Source organism: Macaca fascicularis, chromosome 11, assembly GCF_037993035.2.
Source record: "Macaca fascicularis isolate 582-1 chromosome 11, T2T-MFA8v1.1".
Lineage (NCBI taxonomy): Eukaryota > Metazoa > Chordata > Mammalia > Primates > Cercopithecidae > Macaca > Macaca fascicularis.
The window spans coordinates 60,029,739-60,038,233 of record NC_088385.1 but is presented as its reverse complement, the minus strand read 5'-3'; positions in this window follow the sequence as shown (position 1 = coordinate 60,038,233).

Here is an 8,495-nt window from a genome sequence, read left to right as displayed (position 1 = left end):
CTCCCCTTCCAGGCCGGCAAAGTTCTCCTACAACCCCCCTCCCTTGAAAATCCTCCAACAGCACCAGATCAGAACACGTTCTTCAAATATGACGTGTACTCCCAGGCCTCCAGTCCTTTGTTCACACTGGTCCTTCTGCTCTGAGTACCCCTGCTCCCTTCTTCACCTGGCGAGGCCCTGTCATCTCTGAAGTCTTCTCTTTTACTCAATCAAAAAGCATTTCTTGGCCAGGCATGGTGGTTCATGTTTGTAATCCCAGCACTTTGGGAGGCTAAGGTGGGCAGATCACCCGAGGTCAGGAGATCGAGATCAGCCTGACCAACATGGAGAAACCCCGTCTCTACTAAAACTACAAAATTGGCCGGGCGTGGTGGCACATGCCTGTAATCCCAGCTACTCGGGAGGCTGAGGCAGGAGAATCACTTGAACCCAGGAGGTGGAGGTTGTGGTGAGCTGAGATCACGCCGTTGCACTCCAGCCTAGGCAACAAGAGTGAAACTTGGTCTCAAAAGACCCCAAAAAAACAAAAAAACAAAAAAAAATTTATTGAGCTCTAGGATCCTGATGCCTGAGTCTCTCCAACACCAACCTCCAGAGCTGCTGTTTCAGGGCCCCCAAACAGCTCCCATAAGGGACAGGGAAGCAGCAGCAGGCAATAGCAGTGGCCACAGGAGGGCTCTAAGAGACGGAGTCTGGGATGTAGTTGGGAGCTGGCAGAGGAGGTGGGATGCCTGGGTTCTAGGAACTTCCAGGGAGACCAAGTCCCAGATGTGAGTGTAGGGGGTGCCCAGCTTTCTCTGGGAGACTGACAACCAGCCTGGTCAACTATTATTTGAGACCTAGTATGCATCAGGCACTGGCCTTGGTAATGGACAAGAATGCTAAGTTTCTTCTCTTACGGAGTTCCCATAAAAGTGAGGGGTGGAGTGGGGTGGGGACAAAAAGCAAACAGGTAAACATATAACTAAGCTTATTTCAGAGCATGAGAAAGGCTATTCTTTTTTTTTTTTTTTTCCTGAGACGGAGTCTCGCTCTGTCGCCCAGGCTGGAGTGCAGTGGCCAGATCTCAGCTCACTGCAAGCTCCGCCTCCCGGGTTTACGCCGTTCTCCTGCCTCAGCCTCCCGAGTAGCTGGGACTACAGGCGCCCGCCACCTCGCCCGGCTAAGTTTTTGTATTTTTTAGTAGAGACGGGGTTTCACCGTGTCAGCCAGGATGGTCTCGATCTCCTGACCTCGTGATCCGCCCGTGTCGGCCTCCCAAAGTGCTGGGATTACAGGCTTGAGCCACCGCGCCCGGCCTGAGAAAGGCTATTCTTATCCCAGGGTGATGTGATAAAAAGTGACTCTATCAGAAGTGACAGTTAGACCAGCCCCCAATCAGGTATGACCACCCTTAAGGGCTTTGGGGGAGATGCAGTCTATCAAAACTTGGCAGAGGAGGCAGAGCGGACCCGGACCAAGGCTGAATGGAACCCGAGTGGCTGGGTTGTGGAGAAAAATAAAGCTGAGAAAGAAATAAGGAAGGCTGGAGGTGGCAATCTAAAATTCGGTGGTTAGGGAAGGCGTCACTGAGGCAAAGACCTGAAAGAAGTGAGAGAGCACGCCATGGAAATATCTAGTGGAAGAACATTCCAGAGAGTGGGGATGGCAAGTGCCAGGAGCAAAGAGGAGAGTCATAGTGGCACAGGTCAGAGAGTAAGGCAGAGGTCCTACCACGCAGGGTCTTGTGAGCCATGGCAGGGACTTGGATCTTATTCCAAGTAAAAAGGGAAAAACAGCTGGGCGAGGTGGCTCCTGCCTGTAATCTCAGCACTTTGGGAGGCCTAGGGGAAGATCGCCTGAACCCAGAAGCTCAAGACTAGCGTGGGCAATATAGTGAGACCACATTCTCTACAAAAAATTTAAAAAATTATCCACCTTGGTGGCATGAGCCTGTAATCCCAGCTACTCGGCAGGCTGAGGCAAGAGGCAGAGGCTGCAGTGAGCCAAGATCACATCACTGCGCTCCAGCCGGGAGCACAGAGCAAGACCCTGTCTCAAAAAATAATAAAATTAAAACTGAAAATAAAGGCCGGCATGGTGGCTCACGCCTGTAATCCTAGTGCTTTGGGAGGCTAAGGTGAACAGATACGTTGAGCTCAGAAGTTCAAAACCAGCCTGGACAACATGGCAAAATCCCCGTCTCTACAAAAAAAATACAAAAAATTAGTTGGGCGTGAGGGTGCATGCTTGTAGTCCTGGCTACTTGGGGGACTGAAGCAGAAGGATCACTTGAGTCTGGGAGGTCAAGGTTGCAGTGAGCTGTGTTTGGACCTCTGCATTCCTGCCTGGGTGAGAAAGTGAGACTCTGCCTCGAAAATAAAAAAATAAATAATTTAAAAAAATAAGATAAATAGAAAACCTCTGAGGATTTTAGGCAAGAAATTGTGTGGGTCTTCTTGGCCCTATGCCTGCTCCTGGTTAGAATGTTCTGCTTCGGCCGGGCGTGGTGGCTTATGCCTGTAATCCCAGTGCTTTGGTAGGCTGAGGTGGGCGGATCACCTGAGGTCAGGAGTTCGAGACCAGCCTGGCCAACATGGCAAAACCCATCTCTACTAAAAGTACAAAAACAAATTTGCCAGGTGTGGTGGTGGGTGCCTGTAATCCCAGTTACTCAGGAGGCTGAGGCAGGAGAATCACCTGAATTCGGGAGGAGGAGGTTGCAGTGAGCTGAGATTGCACCACTGCACTCTAGCCTGGGCCACAAGAGTGAGACTCTGTCTCAAAAATAAATAAATAAATAAAGAATGTTCTGCTTCCTGGCCGGGTGTGGCCTGTAATCCCAGCACTTTGGGAGGCCAAGGCGGTTATGGTTAGATCACCCGAGGTCAGGAGTTCAAGACTAGCCTGGCCAACATGGTGAAACCCCCGTCTCTACTAAAAATACAAAAATTAGCTGGGTGTGGTGGTGGGCACCTGTAATCCTAGCTACTCAGGAGGCTGAGGCCGAATCACTTGAACCCAGGAGGCAGAGGTTGCAGTGAGCCGAGATGGCACCATTACACTCCAGCCTGGGCGACAAGAGCGAGACTCTGTCTCACAAATAAGTAAAAGAAAAAAGGCTGGGCACGGTGGTTCATGCCTGTAATCCCAGCACTTTGGGAGGCCAAGGTGGGCAAATCACGAGGTCAGGAGTTCAAGACCAGTCTGGCCAACATGGTGAAACCCCATCTCTACTAAAAATACAAAAAAAAGCTGGGCGTAGTGGTGGGCACCTGTAATCCCAGCTGCTTGGGAGGCTGAGGCAGAAGAATCGCTTGAAACTGGGAGGCGGTGGTTGCAGTGAGCTGAGATTGCACCACTGCACTCCAGCCCTGGCGACAGAGTAAGACTCCGTCTCAAAAAAAAAAAAGAAAGAAAAAAAAGAAAAAAGGAAAAAAAAAAGGAATGTTTCTTGTATAATTGATACAGCCACTTTGGAAATCAATTTGGTGCTATCTAATAAAATTGAACCTGTATATACAGTTTGACTCTTAATTCTATATCCTAGAAAAACTCCTGCATCTGTGACTGGGAAACATGTACAAGAATGTTCATGGCAGCTGGGCGCAGTGGCTCACACCTGTAATCCCAGCACTTTGGGAGGCTGAGGCGGGCGGATCACGAGGTCAGGAGATCAAGACCATCCTGGCTAACGCGGTGAAACCCCGTATCTACTAAAAATACAAAAAACTAGCCGGGCGTGGTGGCGGGCGCCTGTAGTCCCAGCTACTTGGGAGGCTGAGACAGGAGAATGGCGTGAACCCAGGAGGCAGAGCTTGTGGTAAGCTGAGATGGTGCCACTGCACTCCAGCCTGGGCGACAGAGCGAGACTCCCTCTCAAAAAAATAGTAATAATAATGTTCATGGCTACATTGTTTATAACAGTCCAAACTGAAAACAACTCAAACATTCACCAACAGTAGAATGAAAAAAATAACTTGTGGCATATCCATGCAATGAGTACTATGCAATAATAGGAAGACAGCTATGTGTAACAACTTGGATATATCTCACAAGTTGAACAAAATAAGTAGGAAGCAAAAAGTAATAGAGTATCATTCCATTTATAGAAAGTTCAAAAACAGGCAAAGTTGAGCAGTATTGTTCATGAAGGCATACACAGGTGCTAAAACTATACAGAAAAACAAGTAATTTCTGTGTTTACGATTATTACAAACGTCAGGATGGTGGTTTCTTTTTAGGGGACTGAGGGAATTGTGAAAAGGATGCATGGGGAATTTCTTTTTTTTTTTTTTTTTGAGACGGAGTCTCATGCTGTTGCCCAGGCTGGAGTGCAGTGGCGCGATCTCGGCTCACTGCAAGCTCCGCTTCCTGGGTTCACGCCATTCTCCTGCCTCAGCCTCCTGAGTAGCTAGGACTACAGGCGCCCGCCACCACGCCCGGCTAATTTTTTGTATTTTTAGTAGAGACGGGGTTTCACTGTGGTCTCGATCTCCTGACCTTGTGATCCGCCCGCCTCGGCCTCCCAAAGTGCTGGGATTACAGGCTTGAGCCACCGCGCCCGGCCGGGAATTTCTAAAAGTATAGGAAATACTCAATTTTTTGACCTGGATGGCAATGAAGTAGGTATTGACTTTATTCCATTTATTCTGTATACTGTTTATAATGTATTTATATGCTCTGTACAGAAGGAGGAAATAAAAGTACCACTTGTTTCTCAGCTCCATGCCACCTTGTTCAGGTCATTATGCTGACATTAGAGGACTTCCAAATGCTCGTCTTTCCCACCAGACCTCGAGGACAGTGATCTCTATTTCTGGTACCTGTCAGTACCTGGCACATAACAGATACTCAATGTTTGCTGAATTGGATTAAACTGAATTTCTTAAGTCTCTCATCCCATAGAGAAGTGGGCAGCTGCAGGGGAAGTGGAGGAACGCTGCTATAGTGAAGAGAGCTCACGACCACCAAGATTTGGGTTCCCATCTTAGCTCTGCCAGTTCCTAGCTGTGTGATATTGAGCAAGTCACTTAACCTCTCCAGTTCTTACTCCCTGCTCTGTTAAGTGGGGATGATAATTGCTGGCTCTCTGGACTTCCCTGACTTGTGGATTAAATGAGATAATGTACATGTCTAGCACAATACCTGGCACATAGTAGGTGCTCAATAAAAGATGGCTTCTCCACAACCCCCTCCCCCAGCTCCACATCTTTTCTTCAAAGGAGTCCACCAGAAGGGGCAGCCAGACATCAAAGGGTGGGCTGGTGCAGAGATGTAGTTTGGTCAAAGGCTGGCAGACAGGGAGATCTAACTGAAGCTGAATAGAACCCAGGCAGTTGGTGGGAGTTGGCAGGGGAAGCAGGATGCCTGGGTTCTGGGAGTTTCCATCCAGGGGAAGTCCCAGGTGTGGGTGTGGGGGTGCCAGGCTGGCCCCACCCAACACCCTGGCCCCAGGGGATGTGGGCACAGGGAGGAAAGTGGGTCAGAGCAGGGCTGGGATTTAACCCCATTGGTTCCATGACCTCTTTGCTGGCTCTAGAGGAGGCACAGCCACAAAGAAGCCTGCTCCCTCTTTCAAAGGGCCCCCAATTCCTTTTCAGAAAGGAAGAAACTTGAAACTTTGGTGTCTGGGTAGGAGGAATTGGAAGCTCTCCAGTGGACAGAGGAGAGAGAACCCCGTATCCCCTGGATGGAGATTCTGTGCAAAACAGACAGCTACATCCACCCACACATTGGCTGGCAGACACCTGTAGCACTCACCTCACACATACTCCAGGCAACTGTGGAGGCAGACATGCTAGCTCCAGGGAGTGGGACAGGTCAGGGCTGGATCGGGGAGGGGGGGCTGGGGCATGGTAAAGCAGGCTCAGAGGAGAAGCCTTTCTGTCTGGTGAGGCTCCAGCTGGGCAAATGCAGGAATCCCTCACCCTGGAGGATTTGCCAGCATGGGGCCTTGTTTTCCGTAGTATAATCTCAAGTCTCAGCCTGTGAGTCGTCTTCCCTCTCTGTGTCTGTTTCCCTTTCTGGAGGAAATGAATGCATTCTGGTATCTCAGCGTCCTGCTATGGCCACGAGGAGGTGCTTACCATCCCTCCCTTATGGCATATTGAAATCCAAGCAGGTCACAGGAATGAAAAGACCCTCTTCTTTTTGGGGGAGCAACTGGCTGAGGGCCAGGACCTCAATTCCAGGGCCTTTGTACATACTCTTGAGCAGCACATATATTTCGCTGCCCTTCCTTCTCTCTAATCTCCCCTCATTTTTTCTCCGAAGACTTTCCTGATCTTGGCAGGGGGGGAATGCTCCTCTGCTCCATTCTCATGGTACCTCATGCCTCTCCACACTGATTATTCCAGTTGCAGTTTTGTGGATTATTTGGTTAACATCTGACTCCATCAGACTGTGAACCTGCCAGGGACCATACCTGGGTATTCCCAGAACCTAGCACAGTGCTTATCACATAGTGGATGCCTAATAAAGATTTGTTGAATTAATGCATGGTGCCTGTTCAGGGAAGAAATTCCCAGAGCTGTTTAGGTTAATCCTAAAATCCTGAGCTTCAAAATTATGTCCTTATTCTATGTGGGGTTCTGGGCAGCACTGGGGCTGGTAAGGACCTTCCACACACAAACTCACTCACCAGGAGAGTCAACGAGCTGGCAAGCAGCAGAACAGGCCTGGTACAAGGGATGGAGTAGAGCAAGCACCAGAGGCAGGGCTGGCATCAGCACTGGCACAGAGCCTGCCTAGGGGGAGGAGGTGGGAGAGGAGAGGAAGAAGGGAAAAGAGAGGACACATGTTGTACAAAACATGTTTTCATCACGCTCTCCCTGGGTGCCCTGGTCTCCAAGCCCTGAGAGCACTTCCATGCCTTAATGATGTCCTTGGGGGTTGCAACACAGCTCCCCCACCACCCCCCATAGACATCTGCCAGACACCTCTGAGTATGGCATAGGACATCCCCCACACCACCAGATTTGGGCATGGGGAAATTACCTATTCAGTGTCCTGATGCTGGAGGGTTGGGAGGGGGTGAGGGTGAAAATTAGGGTGGGGCAATTTTCATCCTCACCACTGTCCACCCCCTCCAGCATCAGGACACTGAACAGGTCATTTCCCCATGACTTTCAGGACAGGTGGGACAGATATCTGCATCCTTTTCCTCTCCTCATAATCTCTCCTTTTGGTCTTTGCTCTGGGATGAGGGGAGCAAGCAAAGCCTGGTCTTAGGGCCCCCAAGATATCATTTCTCCAAGTTGCCAGGGTGACAGAGTGGAGCAGCCACAAACCGAGCAAAGCCTAGAAATAGGGATGACCCAAGGGAAAGAGGAATGAGGGGAGCCCCCTCCACCAGTTTCCAGAGTGGGTAGCCCTCTTCCCAAGCCTCCTCCTGGAATCTCTGGACAGAAAGCTGGCTCTGTTGCAAGCTGGGGAGAAGAATCTGAAGCCCTCACAATGCCCTTCTTCCCTGTCCCCCAATCTGCTGCTGCTGCTTGGTTTGACTTCCAAACTGCTGCAGTGAACAGACCCCAATCACTGGGTCCTGGGGAGGGGCGGTAGAGGGGCTGGGGGTGGAGGCAGTGGCAATCCCAAGGGGAGGGGCCAGCATAGGGCGGGTCTTCCTGGGCATCGCTGCTTGGCTGCTGTCGTCGGCTGGGGACGAGGAGGCCGCCAGAAGGGAGGAGCTACAGTTACCAAGACGGATGGATAGACAAACGCCCACCAGAGACAAAGACCCAGGCAGACAGACAGACAAACCAAGACAAAGGGAGGGCAGAGACAGTTGGAATTCTGACTCCCTCTGTCTTCAGAGGCTACCCCAAGTGTTTTGTCCCCCGATTTAAGCTTCCCTGGCCCCATATGCTACCTAGATGCACTGTGTCAGAGCTCCAGCTGTTGATCTTTGGGACCAATCCGAAGCCCCTCCACAGGAGGAGAAGGGAAGAGTTCAGCGAGATGATAACTCAGCAGGGAGAGGAGAGTGTCACGGGTGGTGCCTGGTTCTGTGTCAGAATGCCCGGCCAGGGAGGGAGTGGTGCCCTCGCCTGGTTCATGAGGACAGGAGGCTCATTCACTGTAAACCAAGTACAGATGTGCTGGAAGGGGGAGGGGAAAATTAGGGCCACATTCCCAAACCACAACCCGGCCCGCCCTCCTCCCGCCAGCCACCACTAGGGCAGGGCAGGAGGGGTTAACTTTGCAGCCTCTTGGCAGGATCCCTGCCACACAGGCGGGGCGCCATCCCACCCCAGCCTGGACGCCTGGGTCCAACTCCCTGACACCCGCCTCTCCCACACTGCTGAGAGCTGCTCCCAGGGTAACCAAGCAAAGTCAACAGCTGCTAGGCCACCTGGGGACGGGACCCTGGAGTACCTATTCCCAGCTCTTCCTATCCCTGGAGTGAAAGGGAGGGCTTGTCTGCACCCCCATTGCCGTCTCGCATTCTCCTGAGATAGCCACAGCATGCCTCTTCTTTCCCCCTCTCCTTCACCTGACTTTGGCTACCAAAAGCA